This window comes from Corvus kubaryi, unplaced genomic scaffold (assembly GCF_017639235.1).
Source record: "Corvus kubaryi isolate FWS band 111438036 unplaced genomic scaffold, C.kubaryi_AGA036_p1.0 138, whole genome shotgun sequence".
Classification (NCBI taxonomy): domain Eukaryota; kingdom Metazoa; phylum Chordata; class Aves; order Passeriformes; family Corvidae; genus Corvus; species Corvus kubaryi.
Window position 1 is genome coordinate 368,520 of NW_024580672.1, and position 21,202 is coordinate 389,721.

General features: G+C 39.1%; 1 protein-coding gene across 7 annotated transcripts in view; it reads right to left on the bottom strand.

The window, feature by feature from the left end:
- The window catches only part of ZMIZ1 (zinc finger MIZ-type containing 1), a 294,507-nt gene that overhangs the window by 203,193 nt on the left and 70,112 nt on the right, over positions 1-21,202 (bottom strand). For 5 of the 7 annotated variants that reach the window (XM_042018528.1, XM_042018532.1, XM_042018526.1 and 2 more), the window contains exon 2: positions 20,675-20,757. The exons of 1 other annotated variant lie outside the window; for it this stretch is intronic. The gene's annotated coding sequence lies outside the window, so the exon portion shown is untranslated. Of the gene's footprint in view, positions 1-5,459; positions 5,582-20,674; positions 20,758-21,202 lie in introns of all 7 variants that reach the window. One more of the 7 variants, XM_042018524.1, reaches the window with a different exon arrangement.

Sequence of the window (21,202 nt, forward strand, 5' to 3'; positions counted from 1 at the left end):
GCGTGGCAGAAACCCCTTGTGACACGCAGCGTTACACAACAAGCTCTCCTGCCACGCAGACCAGCAGCTTCTCCGCACGGCAGCATCTGCAAGTGGCCTGGATGCAAGTCAGTGAACTGGAAGGGAGAGTCTCCCATGTGAGCTCCCTTCCGTGCGCCAGCGCGAGCATGAGGGGTATCAGTGCAAAATGGGAGGTGAACTGGAACAAGAGTTTCGTCACATGGAATACGGCAGCGACTTTCCCGCAGCAGCGTGAGCTGGGCTCGTTAGAGTGTCCATGGGCTAACAGTTATCACATTGATCAGCCACTTCTGAGTGACAAGCCTTCCCCCAAGGAAACAGACTGTGACCGCAATTAAAATACACAGTTTATACAACGCCACAGAAAGCCCTCTACTTTAATCAAAAAGAAAATACTGCAAATATTCACGTGTTAGGTTTTTTGTATTTTAGAATGAATGTGCAAAACTTTTCAAGGACTGCACATTCACCCACAACATTTATTTAGCTGAATAAATAGCAAATTTCATGTTAGAAGGTTTTTGCTGCTTGGAAGGCGACACAGTGAATGAACATTTTTGTAGATGAGTGGGTACCAGAGCAAGCTTAAAAAGAAATCCCTATCTCCATGGAAGGCTAGTGTTCCAGAAAAAAACCTTTTATCCTTATTTCTATTATTTGTTTTACAATAATATCTAAAAGGCCCTTTGCCAGGTACAAAAGCAAACTGCGACAAGCATTCTCCCAGCACAGATTTATAATCTAATAACAGGATATGGCATAGGTGAAGAGACTTGTCCAAGGTCACATAGTAGAGACATGCTACAAATAAGAATGTCAATGCTTCCTGACACTCTCTCAAGTCCTTTGCCATCTAATTCACATTGCCTTCCTACACCTTTTATGACAAACAAGCAAACAACCCATTTAGGGTGGCAGGAAGAGGATGTGTGTGATCCTTCAGATGAGTATGAGCCTATTTTGCTGATTAAATAAAAGGTTTCCATTTATCCTTAAATGGAATAGTTGCAGGTACAGTCTTTATTTGCCTTTACCACAAAATTGGTACAAGTTTTATCAATACATTTAATTTACTATCAAAAGTGTGTAAAAATCCTTTTATTTAAAGATTGATTCTTAAATACAGAAAAATCTACACCAATCTTCTTTTTGTGATATTTGCTGCTGCTAATTTTCAACAGGTACTTTTTAAGGAGAAGCATTGAAAGCATAAGCTGAACTATCTACCTTCCCTGCCTACCTTTGTTTACCATGTAAATTACCACCCACACACTGTCCCATATAGAGCACAGTGGGGTACTATTCACCAACACAGACCTTTGGCAAATGCAGCTCTTGTCCCCAGCAGGAAAAAGGTTTTGCCTGGAGTTCACTCTTTAAGTCATATAAATTTATCTGGGGCTAACAGGAAAAAGAGGTCTGGTAAGAGTCACTGAGCTAATCTGACTTACACCTAATGGACCTGAGGGTGGGGGAATGGAGGGAGATGCAGAGCACAAAACACACAGAGAACAGATCATCTCAGGAAACATAATTTTAAAACCATGAATTTACATTTTACTAGGGTTCCTTCATGACACACACACAACCAACATACTGTATTATGCATTCAAAAATGTGCCAAATCAAGGAACCAAAAAATAACCCAAAAATCCAGAACTGTGTAGGTTTAAACTCTTCAAAACAACGAAAATTGTTGAGAGATATTCGAGGGATGCCTTTTAGAATATTGCTCTCTTCCCTTCAAAAGGAAACACACTCTTTATTCCTTTCCTTACCAAACGCTGTGCAACCTCAAAATCCATTTAGAAAGTGCTGTCCTACCACTGTACACTCACTGAAGGCACATGATGTTTCTCCGATAAGCATCCGCATTCATATTTTTATGCACTCAACACAACCCCCATCTGTGTGCCTGCAAGCTGGAGGTCTGTCATATGGGAAAGGAGCTCCAGGAGCAGCTCACTGCTCTCCACTTCCTGCAGGAGCTGCAGGAAGGAGAAGTAGGGAAACCTTCATATGCCCCAGTCTTCCTTTGGGTAAAGTATTATCAACTTCTAGAGAACAGAAATAAGACATCTACATTGCTCTATACCACAGACTGCAAAGGAAAACACAGAAACACACACGTGCATTTTGCACAGGGAAAAATATTTTATTCTGAGATCTCAACGCAACACTACTGCAGGGGAAGACAGGGGCTAAAAAAAACCAACCCACATGGAAGGAGCAAAGAGAAACAGAACCAAAATGTTCTAGCATCTCCATCTGCACTTTATCTCCTTTTAGAGGTCCACATGGACACAATCAAAACCTCTACTTTCCATTAGAAGACAAAATGCATGTTGTACAAACACACATGTAGCACTAGGTACACACATTCACTAAAGCTGTGTTCTTACATTTGCAGAGGAAGAAAAAAAACCCAACCCTGACTTAAAACATACAAAAACTTAATGCAAAGTGTACGCCTGAGGATTTTCAAGTATCACTTTTCCAGTTACATCAGTAATAACTTCTGTAATTTTGAATTTCCATGATGGGGGTATCCCTTGCAGGTTTCAATTAGTACTCTTTACTGTCTGAAAGTCTTTACTTTAATCTAATTTTTTTTCCCCTGCAGTGAAATGTTTTGCCATTAAGCAAAATGGAGGATTAGGAATAACGACAATTAATGGAGCAAATGTTTGTATAATGAAATCATGCTTGTATCAGCAGGCAAAGAGAGAGACTCAGGATAGCCTTTCTCCACTCCTGATTTGAGACTGTGCAGCTTCAGATATTATAGGAAAACAATTTAGAGCAAAATATTATCCCCTGGCTCCTGATCTGGCATTGTGTTTTACTAAGGACAGACAGAAGTGATGTTATCCCAACTGATATGTTAGGCAAGCTTCAAACTTACATTTTTTTCTCCCTCTTTCTCACTCCCTTAGAGAGGTTTTGGGGAACATGGATTTTTAAGAGTCCAACTACCAAGAAATTTTGTGGCTGAGGAATTTAGAAATTAAGTTGAAATTAAGAAATCCATTTTCTAGATACCATAGTCTTTCAAGGAGATTGCATGTGCTTTTAGGTCTCTTTTCTGAAAGATCTTTAAATATCTATTTATGTCTATTCTTGTCTCAAAATTTGTTATTCTAAGAACCAGAATGGATCTACAGATTTGACTATGGGCTTACTGCCCATAGCCAAAGTTTCATGGACACAACAGTAACAGCCACCTTCCCACTTCCATGGAAAGGGTTACACAGGAGGTACCCAGTGACAATGCAGCTGCTGAAAAATTTCAGAGCACACCCTCAAAACTCCACTCTCCAACAGGTTAGCTTTGCCCCCAAAGTGGCGTTCCCCACATATAGTGTCTATGCAGGAGGCTGCAGAGACTGCTCAAATCCCCACAGGGGCAGAAATGAGGAAAGGCTGGTTCTCACTGAGACCTTAATGCTGTTCTTTGCATTAAGAATCAGGCCTTGCAGAATGGATGGAAAACAGCCCATGCTGAAAATACCAGTATCTAGTAAGGGTGTCTTTTGTAGTGCCAAAGTAACAATATCTGTATGAAAGAAGCTGTGCTTGGGAGCTTGAATGTTAAAATAACAGTATTAATTCTGAAGGGAAGGAAAACTCAATAAAAAGCAAATTCAATCATCTTCAAAAGAATTCAGTGCATAGCTCAGAAAACACTGGCAGAAGATAGATGCCTTTACCACAATAGGAAGACAAATAAAAATATGTATTGGAAAGGGGAACTTGCTTTCTTGGAAACTTTACTGAGAGTTCTAGAGGCCTTTGTTGCCACCTAGTCAGAAATTAGCAAGCTTCAATCCAGCTTGCTACCATTTAAGTTTTAAAACATACTCTAGCAGTTTTTCTTTAAAGGTTAAACACAAACAATTTTTGGTAGGTAATTTCTGATACGTTGACAAGACTAGTAATGTGCAATACTATAAAGTCTGGCTAAAGTAGTATTTCCAAGAGTTCTGCTGGTTTTCACCTGTGAAGAGCCTCTATCATTTCATTTCTATCTTCTCCCTGAAAGTGAGCAAGTAGCCCACCCAAAACACTGCAACTGAATAACACAAAGAGTGTGCACTTCACTAAATTTTGCTTCTCTGCCCAAGCAAGTCATATGACTGAACACTGCTTTTAAATAAATATTTGAGCATACCATGTTTATTTAAAATATATATATATATGTATAACCAGGAAGGACTTCAGAGAAACAAAGTGCTCTTCCATTCTCTTAATTCCCAGGTGCCTGAATAATGGGTCAACTATATAATTTCTTCTTACTCTATTTTCCCAGGTGATGAAAAACATGGTATACACTCAAGGCTGTATTTTTCACATACTAAAAACTCCAACAAATTTAAGATAATATGTGCACACACATGCACGAGGATTGGGTTTTTTTATTCCTTAAACCATTTTAAATGGTTTTCTTTGGAGTCCCAAAGACACACATAGATTTAGCTTACTTCTGCCAACATGTCTGAACAACATATATATTCAAAGTAGTGCGTCTTGAGAGATTAGGGTCTGTTTGTGCTTTTACTTAAAAGTGCTGACGTTAGTATCATGTAAGATGTATAGAAATCAGGACTGGCAATTCTGGAGATAGGTACTAGGTTCCACTGCATGTTTATTGACAGTGTCAGGGTGTCCACAAGGGTAAAGTCTAGATCTGCTCTCTCCCAAATTCTGACAAATCAGCTGCAAAACTGACTTGTGATAAAAGTAGTTCTCTCAGCTATACACACAACAGTCATCCTTGGTCAATAATGTGTGCCACAACAACAAGAATTCTTTTTATGAATGGTGTTTTACAGTTAAAGTCTTCTGAACAACCCACTGAGTTAAACTACTCAGTTCAAACAAGTTCTTTCACAAATTTTGGCCATGTTATGGCTGGTTCTTCTTGAATGGTCCAACTAAAAGATTCATCATTCATAAACACACACTGAAGAGGTTACAAATCCATTTCTAATGGAAATTTGGGGGCTGCTTACCTTTTCTATGTGCCATTTCCTTACTCAAGATGTATGACTGGACACAAAACAAGCACTTACTATTGGTACTCCAACTACATTGCTGGCAGAGAAAGAACAGTGCCTATTCTTCTTTAATTCCCCTCCTCTCTCCTTTAAGAAAAACCTCAAAACCAAAAATATGTCTCAATACACAGTTTCAGGAAAACCTCTTAGGCTAGAATCTGTGGGACTACCTCAGTCTTTAATGCTGTAACAAAGAAGCCCTGCTTATCCACGTACTTCAGAAAATATCATGACCCTAAGCCTAATTTTATACTCTGATTTAGTTAATATTTTTGCATTACTCAACAGCTTTTACCTAGCCAGAGCCCATTCTCAAGCACACATACACAACAATGTGTTGTTAATTACTCTGTTGGTGGGAAAATCTGTCAGGTTTCTTACCTTTTATTTTTAGCCACTTCCAAGTTCTTTTAGTCCAAGTCTGAACCAGGGAGCGGGGAGCATTTATTTCTATTAATCAATCAACGATGGCAGTGGTGGTGCACTCTAGTTTTTCATTCTGACTGCAAAGCAAAATTAAAAGCTATATTTTGCAAATTTACGCGTTATAGATTGTAGCGGCAGCTGGTGGACTGCTGCTGAGACAGACTGTCTTTCCCCTTCCAGTCCCCTGTGACCGAGATGGAAGAATTACAGGACAGCACTAGCAGCTGCTGCTGCTGCCCCAGAAGCAGCAAGCCAAGGTCTCTGGAAAAATAATTGGGGAGGCGGGGGAAGGGAAGAAGGGGGACAAAGAAGTTGGGGAGGGGAAGGCATTGCCAAGGCTGGCTGCACAAACAACACCCTGCACCTCGCCCTCAAAAGAAACAATTGAGCTGGCTTGGGCTTCCTTCAGTAGACAGAAGTCTTTTAAGCTATTATGAGACTCGAAAACACTACCAGTTTTTGATAAGGACTTTTACAGAATTAAGAAAGAGTGAGAAAAGGCAATATTCCTTCCAGTCCGATACTTGCAGCAGTTTGCTCTTGAATCCTCTAAAAATAAAGCACAGTACAATGAGCAACACCCTTCCTTGCAGCTTCATGACAGTCTTTCTATGGAGCACTCTACCATAGCACAGCACAGTCTACAAGTCAATTCATGCCCTGTCTGTGTCCTGTAAAACAGGGGTAACCAAATCCTTTCTCACACAGGCATTCATGAAGATAAATAATTAATGACTCCCAAGGCATCGTGTGCAAACACTAACAATCACTCATTTTTAGACAGACTTGAAAGCGAAACTAGTGGAAATTATGTCCATTTGTAAAAAAACTTGCTCATTGCAAAAATCAGCTTGCCTATGTATTTGGTCACCTAAGCAGTGACTCAGTGCAAGCAAGAAATGCCCATCTTAAAGCTCATCTCAACAGGGTTGAAAAATACACTGACTGACCAAACCACATCTGCCCACATCTGAAACCTGAAGTTCACCCCAAAGCTTTCGTGTTTCCCAGTGGATCTCCCGGGATCAGGCTGGCCTCTGGGGTCCCACTAAGTGGGACAACAACACGCCTCACTCCCTGTGAATGAAGAGCACCCTTTACAACAGTCACTTCCAGTTTGAACAGAAGAGACCTGTGAATGCTCATTTTCAAGAGAGACAATCTGTTATACACAAACCACACATGGGTCAGGCGTGCATGTCTCACTGCTCCTTCTACTAAGAGACTTCAATGCAAGATACTACTTGGTCCAGTGGACACTGCTTCATTATCACAGCAGTGGCAAAGACCCCAGATTAGCCACAAAAGAGATTATTTGAAGAAAACATTCAGCAATTCCAAAAGAAAAAAAAGGAAACAAACATCACTGCCACCACAACAGACGTAGATTTCTATGCCCTGTTTAGAAAGACTGATTAAAAAGGCATGCATAGTTTTATTTCTGTATGGGAGAATATGCTTAATTTTAAATATATAGCTTCTCTTTAATTGGAGGATCTGTTTTCATCCAGTATATTTGGTCATTAAAAAGGAGAAAAAAAAAAGAAACAGGAAAAAACAAAATATTAAAATTTCTTAGAATTGATCTCATACACATAAGCCAAGAAATATTTATGGTCAGAAGAAAGTGGTGCTGGCTGAAACAGTTTGCATCGGTTTTGTTGTGTTTCAGCACCCCTCTCAAGATAAGCCAAGAACTCTGTAGACAAAACCAGCACCATTATAAGCAGACACAAGCCTTCTCTCAATGTCCGTATTTCACATTCATTTTGGGAAGCTAAGCTAGTGATTGCTATCTGAAGAAACAGCTTTTGATATATCATCAATTTCCTGGAGAACATATCAGTTTATTGAGTGGAGGTTTTCAGACTCTTATCTCATTTGATACTATTATGCTTTACATTTAAAAAAATTTTTTTTGAAAACTATAGTTAAAATATTGAGATGCCGGTAGAAGACACTTACTTCCTCAAAATCTAACTCCAAGTATCAGCTGCTAGGATTATCAGAGACTCAATCTGTTTAGAAGTTTTTGAATAAAATTAAATAAATCCTTTCTCCTTGGCATATTACTTCCTACATTGTTTCTAAACTCAGAGAGTATCTAGTCAAAGTACTTGTACGCAAGTCTCAGATTAAATCCACCACCATGTGCACTTTTAAAGCACATAGGAAAGAAGTTTCAGCAACATTAAAGCATTTCTGCAGCTACAAATGCTTCAAAAGTCATGACTTCAAGGTGGTACAGTGATGATAAGGATTAGAGCATAGGTCCAGCATTTATGTCTCTTTATAGCTGTGTAAGTGAGTAAAGGGCTGAGGACAAGAAAGGTTAAATTGCACAAGAGCCTTCACTGTCTTCCTAAAAGTCTTAACCAGGTAAGGAACAGGGCAGTTTTTTTCCTCCATAATTCATGAGGAAGGATTTATAGAATGGCTTGGAATATTGCCACAAGACAACCAAGGCATGTGGCCTCAGAAGTCCCAGCATCGCATACATGGAAACGGAGGATCAATAGACACCAATAAATAGGGTACAATGACACCCTGCACCCGAAGCAGCCCATTTCTAGTAGTGATATCATATGTCACTATACTGAAAATATTAGCTACAGCAGGTCTCTTCCTCAGCAGCAGTTCTCTCAATGACATGTCCAACACTCAAATGTTACCTGAAGTTACTCATCTCAGTGTCTATACTGTCTCTTTCTCCTCCCTCCTTTTTGACCCAAAGCTATTTTTGAACTTGACCTTCTTTCAGTCTCTCCAGTAAGAATAAAGCCTTTGATTTTTCTAGCGTTTGGGATCATGATGGAGAGGTAGGCACCATCCACTGTTCTTTGTGTAAGAATGCTTTTTACTCTCCTTATATAATCTCTTTGTCACTCAAATTTATTTACCCACAATCCACTTGTTTCATTTATTTAACAGATCACCATACCTGTATGTTTTTTCTCCTCTTGGCTGGGAAGCCTCACAACACAGAAACTTAAGAAAAGTATCTACCTCATGAAAATTAATTCAGCAGATGTTTCTCCTTTGCAGTAAGTTACCTTGGTGTAAGTGGTTTTAGACCTACTATATATATAAACACATATGGAAGTATTTAAGGTATTCTGTCATTCACTTCACTTTTCAAGACTAAGAAGTCTGAAGTTCAAGAACATAAGTTTGTTTTGAAGACAGCATGGCCTTACCACACACACATTTTCATAAGACACTTGAAATCGCAGACTGTGCCTGTACTTCACGTTCCATAAACACACGTACATCTTCTACACTTGAGCAATTACTTCACATTTCATTAGAAACATGACACCCAGGCTCACACATTTAGCCTGAAGCTTCAGGCTGATAATGCACTTTGCACATGTATGCGTGAATGCACATTGTCCAAAAAAGAATCAACTGCAAGCTTACCAAAGGAAGAAAGCAGACATGCTGCAAAGTACAGTACCTCCATCAGAGAGTATTACAGCTACAAATATTCTGGTAGCTTGTGTAGTACTTTCATGTTACAAGTAGTAAATTGGGTTTGGGTGTATTCATATCCAAAATAATAGATTTACCAGCTACAGAAAACAAAGACAAAGCCTTCCTAAAAATGCTGGATGTTATCACAGGTATTACTGTGATAACTGAATCCAGTTATCAAAACTGAATCCACTCCATTAAAACTGAATCCTCTCCATTAAACTGTTTGCAGAAGTCAAGCTACATTTTGGCAACAAAATAAGCAAATGTAGTTGATTCCCTGGTTTCATGTATAAACCCAAAATGTCAAAGAACCAGGTGGTTATTACTCAAAATCTTTAATAAGACATAATTTGAAATTAATATCTACAGTCACTGTGGATGAAGCGAATAAGCATTGAAATTAAACTCCACCACAAACCCTATTTCTAAAATACCTTCAATTAATTATTAAGATTCGTTCTGAGTAAAGAATTTTCGTTCTATAAAGAACTGGAGAGTGAGCCTGGTATCAGTTCAACTTTAAATAAACATTGACAATGCTTAAAAACACTTTGACAATGGCTATTAAAAGAAAAGTTCTATTTTTGCCAGACCAATCTATTATTGAGGTTCATACTGAGGAACGTAATAAGTTGCTGGCCGATTACTTCATTGTGTAATTATTCTGAACTTACCATATACACATCATCTCATAAGATAATGTGGCTTGTCCTACGATCTTCCTATTTTCATGACCAGTCCTTATAAGACGCTAGAGGCACAGGTTGGTTTGGCAAGTTTCTGGATCAAAACCATATCCGGCAATTCTTCAAACTGATAGCAATCAAAAAAAGTCACAACAGATTCAATGGCTAAGGACAGTGAAACCTGTCCTCCAGATGTTTTCCTTCAGTGAGATGGAAGGGAAACAGGCTTTTGCTGTCTACCACCAATGAGAGCAGCATGAGTATTTCAACTGAGAAAAGCAGGTGCTGAATTATCTAAAACTTAGTGCAAAAAGTGTTGCAGCATCAACAAATACATTGAAAAGGCAGTACAAGTGGCACAGTAACATAAGCATCAGGCCACTATGTATTTCTAGTGTGCATAAACTACAATACCTGGTATACAGTATGCATTTAATAACCAACACAGATCTCTCCCGTTCTGAACTTCATGCAGCTCACTGCTGCACCACAATAACTAGTACATGTCCCTTATTTAGGAAGAAAAGTCCCAGAAAATTTCTGCATTAATTCATTTAACAAAATAGCTGGAATAAAGTTCTCTTCACAAGCTTATAGCCTTATGGCTTCACACATACTTCCTCAATAACAAAACTTACTTCTTGTGCCACATTAAAAGGAAAAATGTGACTAAAATCTATTTTTATCTACAAGCTTCTGGAGAGCTAGTATACAGATGTACATTTCTTGTACTTGCATACGTAATCAATATTTTACATTTTCTATTTTTACTGTAAAATGACAGCTCACAGGAGTAACTGCTAACTGCACAGATCGCTAGAGACACACTGGGGAGTTCTTTGTCTATGGACTTTTTCAGGAAAGCCCACTGCCTTTAACTTGAAAAAATACCCAGTAGAAATGGTTGGACAGAACTGGCTTCCTGATACACATTTTAAAACAAATGCTGGTGACAACTAAAGCAAAACAAGATCCAGAGAGAACAGTCCTCTAAATCTAAACTGAAGCTTTATCCTCTGTGAAAGTAGGCTATAGATATGAAAATGAAAGTTTAGTCTTTTCTCATAAAAAACAACAAAAAAAAGAAGGAAGCAGAAGCAGAGGGTATTGAAGTAATTTAAAATACAGTGAATAACATTTATAGTATTTTATACACAGCAAAGCAGTAGGAACAGAAAACATGCTATTGTGGGTTGATCAAGTCATCCCTCTAACTGGGTATTCTGAGCAGAAGATACTTAGGTAGGCAGGGCACATAAGCCCAGCTTACTGCCTTTACTCCCCAGCACCACAGCCAGCCAGAGTAGGAACATGTGCTGCCCCTCATGTCTGTTCATGGAGCTGTCAGCCACAGCCGCGTTCAACCTGCTGATCTGCCTTCACAGCCTCCTACGGCAGCAGCTCTGCCAGGTAAGGCAATTCTCCCATTGGCATAGCCAACACTTCTCTACAAATACAAGTCTTGCACTACTCCCTAGTAAGATGTTAATGCTATCTTTGGAAAGACCTGTAAAAATAATGTCCAGTATCCTCACCACTCTTTTTGAGTACTGGTATGCAGCAGCCAAGCACACCTCTTGACCATGAGACTTTTCTAAGAATTTCCCATCACATGGAATGCAGCAAGAAGAAAACAGGTATGAGCCTATAATAAATTGGCCCATCTTCTAGATGAGAGAAAATCAAGCTCTTCAAATAAACAAACTGTTCTTGGGGTTCCCCCCTCAACCACTTAGAGCACAGAAAGATCACAGTCATGCACCCCATTTGTATGATGGCCACTTTTTTATCCGAAAAGGTTATGAAGCCCTGACCAACCAGCCTGTTACCATTGCCATTCCCACCACTGGAAGTTAAACATTATTTCAACTTTACTTTTTGTCAGTGATCCTTTTTTATTATTATTTTTAACAAATGTTCCCACCACCCCAAAAGCTGTAGTTTAAACAAAGTGAAGGAAAGACAAGGAAAGACAAGAGAAGACTGATGTGGTGAAATTTGCTATTAGACAGCTAGTTTACTTGTGTGATGATTATCTGTTTCTTGCAGAAAGAATGATCCAAAGCTACTATTTACATGTTTAAACTAACCCAGCCCAGTTTGTCTCCAATGGTGCACAGAATAATCATATGAACTATCTAGCTAGCAGATCTGAATGGCAGCAACTTCTGCCAGAGGCAGCAATGAGCTGCTGAGAACACATGCTTTTCACAGCCTAATACTCTCTCTAAATTCAACCAGAGCTGTCTGAATGATGACTACATTTGAAAAGAGGTATCAAAATCATTACGATGGGCCATACATGTGAATTTAGAAGGAATTTCTAAGGCACAAAAGGGAAAGAGGCATTCATCTCCTTTAGTATATTCAACCACAGGAGTGCCCCTGCCTCTTCTTAAGGTTAGTGTTAGGGATCTGCTCTGGAAACACCCACCTTGGAGCTCAGAACTTTCCACCATTCTGGACACCTGCTGACACCTGCTACAAAAGCCAAATACTTGTGTTTATACTTATCTATCAATTGCTCTGATTCATATAGAAAAAAACCCAACCCCCAGTACAGTGCTCTCTCACCAGCCATTTGAGCCATCTTTGAGTATCTTTTGCTCCCTCCCTTCCCTTCCCCTCTCAGTGTTTGTTGACCCTGCAAGTGGTGCACAGGTGATACAGTGGGCTGAGACAGAGGAGGAACACTGGTGACCAACGTGTCATTTATTTTTTTTAAACCCCTAATCTACATATTTGGAGGGGCAAAGAAACAGAGATTATACAATTCACCCTTGACATTCTGCCAGATAACTTCAATCCTGTAAAATGCCCCCTAATGACCTGAATATAATACCATGGTGTTACAGTGTCACTTAAATACTGCAGGGTTCTTCCTCTGGCAGTGCAGTCTGCAGATTTACTATGTAATGCACAGGATTATAATGCCACTAAAATATTACTTAGTGCTGCTGAAATTTCAAATTAATTCTGGGAGCTAAATCATTATTCAACTCTGCCTTTGCCTGGTTGTTTTAATAACAGTGATTTTAGAACTAGAAGGTTGTTACTGTCTCTTCAAGGCTTGCTCAAAAGGAGAAGTAGCCTCTAAACTGTCAAGCAAGTTAATGCAGTGATGCATGGATGTTTGTGACTAAAAAAATAATTTGAGAAAAATGGGCTCAAATATTAAGAGAGCTCATAGCAATGTGGCTGATGGATCATTATATTATTTCACAATAAATTAAGAGACTAGGCCAGTTTTCTCTATATTTATGTACATGCACACTCCTATGTTCCCATCTACCACCACCTTCCTCCACAGAAAGAAGATTTCATAATAACTGAGGGGACATATTCTTGATGAAGTAAATGACATAACTGCTGGTAACTGATGAATCCAATCTTTGCCAGTTGAGGATGTGGCTTTCAAGTCATTCTGAACTCTAGTTATTCAAACCTAAATAAACAAACTTGAACTTTTTACAGCTCTGAGTTTCCTCTTCCTGAATAATTCCTGTTACTAGTGAGTATCCTGTACTTTTAGTTAACTACAGCACTTCAACACTAAGATGGGCCAATCCTTGACACTGCATTAAAGCCAGTGTACACAATAACTTGCTAACATATGAAGTAAGGGAAGACAAAAAACAGTGGATGGGCTGATCATAAAAGCAAGTTTCTATCCTCTGAACGTTTGCCCATTTTTAACACTGTGTTTAGATTACCTTCTGTTTCTCAGTTAAAATACCAGGCTGCTCACTTCTACAATGGGGTTTCTTAAATCTGGGAAGTGTTCCCAAGATATATTAAAAAAAAAACCCAAACCAAAACCCCCACAAAAACAGTGGTAAATGAGGAACAAGACAGAGCCAAACACACAGGCTGAAAACAACTTGTGGCAGTGAGTCTAAATTAGGAATAATCAAACTTTCTCCTTATTAAAACTGTTACCTACTTCCTCATTCATTAATATTGTCCTTGTTTACACTTGCAGCCAGGCCAAAGATTTTCCCCTCCCTCCAAATATAATTTCCTGCTATTGACAGACACATTCAAGTGCTGGATGTGTGTATGTCTACATGGCATACTGCAGGCAGAGGCGAGCCTTCTTGGCCACCATCCAAGCCAGCTGTAAATGAGCCAGCTCCAAACTGGAAGCTGTGTAAGCACAATTAGCACAGCAGTAAGCCTGATCTAACACATCCTGCCAAGAGACCGAGCTTATTAGCTCGAGCTCAACACAATGCGAACGATGGATATGGGGCTTCTGCTTTGGCTCCACACAGAATGTGGGCAGCTGAAGACAAGCACATCAAGCTCATATCTGCCCAGGAGACATGGTGTAAGTACATCTTCTCTTGGGGAATGCCCTCTGCTGCAAGCACTGTTCTTTCCCCTCCACATAAACTCCCAAAATGCTCTGACTGCAAACCAGCAGGATCTCAGCACCGTGAGCAGATAGAGTGAACGGGTTGCAAACTTCTGAGGCACTATAAGAAAAAAGGTACCAGGCAGGTGTTTCGGCACCAGGCACCAAAAAGGCCAAAGGTGTGAGGGAAAGGCAGAGCAAAGTACTGCAAGACTCTACAAACTGATAAAGAGCACTCCATCTCTGGCTTCTATCAGGTCCAGAGCAATAATGACCAAAAACCATTATCGTACTGTAGCTGTTAAATGGATTCAGCACAGGTGGGCATCTGTCTCACCAACAAACAAAGAATTCACTCTTTCTGGTAGACATCTGAACAGTCTAAAAGAGGAATATACTCAGAGAAGGAAATCTGTTATCGAACTGGGACCCAGAGAAACCAATGTTCCCCTGGTGCCATAGTTTTTATTAAAGGAGCAGTGATAGTCTAGTGGTTGGCAATAGTAGTATGAGAAAATTATGAATTCAGAGCAAAATGAGACAAAAATCAAAGGGTAGCAATGAAAATCATCAGGGAAAAAAAAAAGCATATTTTAAGAAGACCACCTGAAGAGACTGGGAATGTTTACATTTAAAAGGACAGTAATAAAATGGTCATTGCTAAACTATATTTAGCAGAAACCAACCTATACAAGTTAGTGAGCTTCTGCCCACCCAGTAAGAGCACACATGGGCAAGAGGAAATTCCACTGAAGTGCCCCAATCAAAAGTCAACAAAGAAAACACCTTATTCAACACATAACTATTTTGTTGCATTCTCTGTCAACAGACTGTTCCTGTAGCAAACACTTAGTATCTTTGGAAGGTGGTGTTCATACCTGTTCTCTTTTCCTCCCACTCTACAGTAAAGGAGTATTTTTAGCTTTCAGTTTGAGCTTTCTGATGTATGGGACAGGTATAAGCAAGAGAGAGAAGGGACCCCACAAGGTGTGGCAGACACACTCCTCCACACATGCAGATTCTGCAGATTAACTAGGTTTATTTTGACTTCTGAGATTTTTAGATTACATTGTGTATATAGAGGTTTTCCATGATTTGCTAGCTGAAAGTATTTTCTTTGAAAGGCCTTAGTTTGATCTGTGGTGTAGACTACATATTCTCAGCAGAGTACAAGCAGTTTATATATTTTGTCCCTGTCCCTTGCCTGATCATCAGTTTGGGCTATAAACCTGCTGGCATTTCACACAGAATTTCTCACACTCTGGTAACACAGATTTCAGTCATGTATATCTTTATGATTCAAGGCAGCATTTGAATCACTGATACGTGCTTCAAAGGAGTACTTTTCTTCCCTTTCCCCTATCCTTTCACAAACTTCTAAAAACATGACCAAATCAAACCCAATTAATCACACCAGGTTAAGAGACAGAGACAAAAGAAAACCTGAGAGCTGAGATTACACTTGCACTGTTCTTTTGTCTTGAGAAGGAAATAATTTTCTCTCTCTTTTTCCACTGGAAGGCCTGAAAAAGAAAGCTATGCTGTCAGAAATATCAAGGCCTAATAAAATGTGTGGAAAACCAGTTATACCTTGAACTTACTAACTTCAAGAAGGTGAAATAGAGAAATGTAGTTAAATGCTATTCAGTATGAAACATTTAAAAATACACCACAGTAAGATTATTGCAGGTTAATTTAACCTTATTTAGATTTTTCAGTCATTTAAAAAGACACATATAGTCATCAACCATTGTTCAGACAGTGACAACTGTTCTGAAACAGGATCTCAATTTACACATACATCTAATATATCTAAAATATACAGTATACATATATGCAAGATATAAAAGCCCAATAATCATTCAGTCCCTTTACTTACACATGCCTTCAGTGAAAAGACAAAAATTCTTGGCTTATAAATCTGCTGATCTAAAATACTCTATAAAAACGCATTTCCAGTAGTCAGAAGAAAACACTGAGGAGATAAACATGATTAAGGGAAAAAGGGAGGGTAGAGAAGCAAAGTATTTGCCAGTTAGCTCTGAATACTTTTGTATTGAACAAAAATAAATATTCAATCTGCATATTATTTCTTTTGGAAATACTTCTTTGCAGAGAGGAATGCAAGTTAGCATCCTTTATAAGGCCATAAGAATCTTGTACATATCACCATAAAGTAGGTCTAGTACAGGATACAGCAATCTCCCATGCAGTGACATGATAAACAGAATCCTTGAATACTGATTTTATTTGGTCTCCCTTCAAAGCAATACTTACTTAAAAAAAAAAGAAAAAGAAAAGAATCAGAAGCCATCTGCCAAAGGAAGAACCTCAGACTAAAAGACCTATCTACACTCACTATGTGTACATTGCTTTTTGTTTAGACAAAGTAAAACCAGGGTAGATTGAAATGTGTCTGCAGAAGGTTCTTCTATTTTTAACTTACACTGTCCTGCCAGTATCAATTCAGGCAGATAGAAAATCCTTCATTAAAAATATAATTTACTTTGGTTGCTTTTCACTATGCTGAAGTGACATCTTTCCCAACCACTGTCAAAGCCCATTAGGAACACAGAGCTTTTGAGAACAAGTTTCAACCATGACTCCTGTTGCCCTGCCTAAACAAAAGTTTCCTTGGGAAGGCTTGGGAATCCTTAGATGGGAAGGGGCAAAGCCAAACGTCATGACAAGTACTATTCAGATACACACAGTATCATCACAAAATTATAAAAAAATCTTTGCACTGTCTCATAAAGGCACAAAGTGACAAACCAGTGAAATATCCTAAGGAATGACACAAAACTTTGGAACATGTCCAAAAAAAAAGAAAGCTCTTGTACACTATTTTTGCTACCTAAATAGGTGGAATTTTTCACCTGAAACTTGGGGGGGGGGTGCTACAGCATTTAATAAAAAGTACAGCACTGAAGACAACTCAAGCACGAAGTCCTTTTACTCAGCTGCACATATTTCTGTGCATCCACCTGGAAAAAGCCCCACATATACAAGCAGATAAGCTCAAATTAAAACACAGTTTGCCTTTGGAGTCATGGCATACTTTTACAAAAGATGACTTTTAAATAGCAGAACATTTATATTCAAGCCAATCTCTGAAACTATGTTTTTCCCTACATGTTACAGTCCAAGAGTTTCAGAACAACTTCTTAGCTTCATCCCACTCCCTTCTCAATCAACTGCTCTAGCTAGAGACCAGAAGAGTAGGAGTCAGACAATGTGACAATCTGTGGCAATCAGACATCACAAAATTTATCGAAACAAAACATAAGACGTACTCTATTAAACTAAATGATTCTACACTTCATACATTTCCACACTAGGAGAATATAATTCAATAATTAGTCACTCTTCAAGAGAGAATTCAGAAAGTTCAGTAGGGGACAGGAGAAAGGAGTGAAGAAGCCCTACCAATGTGCAGAATCCAAGCCCTTGCTCAATTCCAGATCTACCCATGCTCCTCCCCAGAGTGCCAGTTTGGGGCCTGAAGTTCGGAAAAAACCAACTCTTCTGTTTCATACTTAAAAGAGAAGCTCAAACTATGCTGCCTTTTTGTAACTTCTGATGCAATAAATAGTCTGATTCAGCAACAAGCCTGTCTTGATATGGTTATACACCACCCACTGACCATGTCCTGAGCAGCCTCATGGAATACACAGGCTCATTGCTGGGGGATTTTTCACAAGGGCAATCTGGAACAAGCAGTTCTTATCTCAGGCTGCTGCTTACCAGCTCCTGTTGCACTGCCTTCTCCCCACCCCTCCTGGTAGTGTCAGGACAGCTTCATGATGCTGTGTAGAGAATGGACTTGGTTAAGCTAAAAATAGTCCATTCATCCTCCCCCTCCCTCCTCATTTTTGCCAGGTTATTTTTAAAACAGATCAGTTCTCTGCCCTTGTTCAACAGGCAGCTTGGCTGGAAGGGGAAGGGAGAAGGAGAAGATGCAGCTCTGTCAGCCCAGGGTGTAAGAGCGACTGCAGGGTCCCTTCAGCCCACCTTGCCAGACATAACATATCCATGGCATTACAGACACACAGAGGTCCTCATAATCCCAGTTTAGCTGGTGTTTGTGAAGTCTGAAAAGGAGCACATACTATTCCTACAGTCAGAAGGAAGAGGTTTGCATAATCCTATCCCTCATATCCCAGGAGCCAGAACTAATTTCTGTGCTTTTCTGATTTGACTTGGGGATTCTACGCCACCGCAGCAGGACTTAGGAAACGGCTCTTCACTGTAACCTTGTCTGAGTGCTCATCTTTTGTTTGCATTACTCTGCCTTGCAAGATGACAGCTATCAAGTCAGATTACTGAATGTCACTCACAGTGACACATGCCAAAAGTAAACCATTAAGACCGTCTAAATAAGAGTTAGGCTTAATATGCAGGTTGCCAGGTATTACACCTAGTAAGAAATAATTCTAGACAAATTCAGCAATTAAAAATTATTAAATATTTTAACTTAGTTCTTAAAATTCACTGGACGAATCAAATAAAAACTCTTCTGAATTCCTAAAAGAACCCTACATTTAAAGTGTAATGAATTTAGGCTGCCAGAAAAAAGAAGAAGGGTTGGGGGAGAAAAATAGAGCAATTTTTTAAAAATCCTCCTAATCCCCACTGTTTTTTCTGTGTGTTTATGAAGCCTCCGGAAATACCATGGCAAACATTCCAGCTCTACAGCAGTGAGGCCACATGACCCCAAGGCACAGCAAGGAAATTCTTTCCCAAGTTTCCTTATGGTACAGAAAAGTGAATTTCATTTTATTTTTGAAAATGAAGATCCAAGTCTAGGGAAATCTCCAGGAAATTTTCAAGAGCACAGTTCTAAAAACAGAGTGTTTCTTAATGTGGTGGGGTTTGGTTTCGTGTTTCCTTTTGTTATTTATTTGCTGTATTTCTATGTCTGCACATAGTATTTTTTATTATCTAAGACCAGCATCTTAGACCTATATTCAGGGACCATTAAATACAGTACACCATTTAAGGCACCTCTAAAAACTACTTGTAATGCTCTCTAAATCTTCTATCAGAGTTAAAATCAGTACTGCTGCATTTCTTAATATAGCCATGATCTTTTCCTGACAAAAATTATGGCACTTAAAACCTCTCCTCCTTCTCTCAGGATTATTTCAGCTACCAGTATTAATGAAAAGATTTATGCAAATGAGCTTTGGTAAACATTATGAAAAAAAAATACCCAAAATCTGAACCTGAATCACAACCCTGCATTTTTACAAACAATCATATGTACATACTTGGAAGTAACTCAAATATAGGAGTATTGATGAATCATAATGTAACAGGTGAGTATCAGGTGAAATCTGTGGTTCTCTGAAAACAACATAGAAGAAAGCATCGGGAAGGAAAACAGTCCTGCACTAGAAATGCATAGGAAATGGCAGGCACTCACCACTAACTTGCTTTGTAACCATGTCAGAAATGCTTCTAATTATCAGAGGTAAAAGAGGGATGGCATTTCTGCTGGAAGCAAGTTTTACACTTTACTCTTTCCTCTCTCTTCTCTTTCAGCCTATAAATATTAGTCTTACACATTTTTCTCCCATACAGCTCTTGAAAAGGTTGAGTTTTTCAAGGCTGAGAGCAGACAGAAATGTTCATCAAGAAATGCCTTGAGGTCAACTGTCTGTAACTCATCAAAGTGCAGCACTGAAAATATGGATGAGGAGGATTATATGAGCATGGTAAAGCAGATTTTAAAAAACCCCAAAAAACTATGTTTTGATGATCAGTAGCATTTTTTCTTTTTGGAAATGGGTTCAGTTATGCATCCCCAGTGCATAACCCAGTGCATCACCCACAGTGATGGTCACAGGGTACCAACTCCCCCCCTAATTTCAGGTGCATTCAAAACTACAGATATATGAATGTGTCTTTAGTGCTACTTCCCAATATATGGAAATGCCACTGGGATATGACAAGGAGCAAAAATGGAGATGACCCACATAGCAGTTTAAGCAGAGGCAGCTGGTCTACAAGAAAATTATGATGTAGGCCAAATTCTTGAGAAGCAATGAACTACACTGAATACGGCAGAGATGAGCTTACCTATGGTTTACAAACTACTTAAAAATATCTAAAAGAAGCCGAAAAGCAAAGAAAAAGCAGCAACAGAAAAGGTCTGCAAAGATTTTTTTTTTTTTCCTTAAGTGAGGGAGGAAGCAGAAACCCTGGAGTGCCCACTCTGTGCTTTTTTAAAAATTCTGTACAACAGCTGGACATAAGATATTGAACATGTTATTGAAACTACTGTTCTCTTCTACTCAGGGATTTCTGCTTAGTTTATTATAAATGCACATTTATTGGCAGCAAGTAGAACATATTATTGCTCTGTTTTATAGCTCGGATGGCTCACGCAAAGAGTAATTTGTTTGTATTCTGTATCAGGATCAATACCGTACCAGGGATAGCCCGAGGAATGTTTATGCTGAGGGCTTTGCTTGTGGGGTTTTGTTGTTGCAATCAATTGACCAAACAGGGCTGCTTCTTAAAACAACAAATAAACTATGATAGTGACCAGATCAGCCATTCAAGCATCAAACACAACACAGTGTCTGGAAAAAGAATGAAGGCCCAAAAGTGTTTTTACAGCTTGATGATACACACAGCTTTCCTACCTGAATATTTCCCACCGGCCTTTCTTCCTCTCAGTAGCTGGGGACTGTTTCCTCAACGCCCTCACATAACAAGATCCATTTTCCTGCAATAAAAATACAGACATATCATGCCTCCATTCTCCTGCATAATACAGCAGCATCTGAATCAGCTCAGTGAAAAGACCTGAAATGAACTAAAAGTACTTAGGAGTCCAATGACCAAGCCAGAAGGGCCAGATCTGAGGCTGGGTTGGGGTTCCAGCCCAGCTCTTGCCACCCCCAAGCTTTTGAGACTCACTCAGCGGTTTAAGTAGTACAGGTTTTCATGCCTGTAATAATGAAATGAGGAAAAGATAATGAGAATTCTGCTGAGGTTTACATCAAAATTTCCTGAGCCAAATGGTAATTTTTTTCAGTTAAAGGTCATGGTGATGTCTTTTATTCTCTTTATAAAGGGTACTCACTGACTGTTGTGAGCTAAGTACCATTAAAAAAGATAAACCAACCCCCAAACACTGCTTAAGAAAATACACCAGAATACCTCAAAAC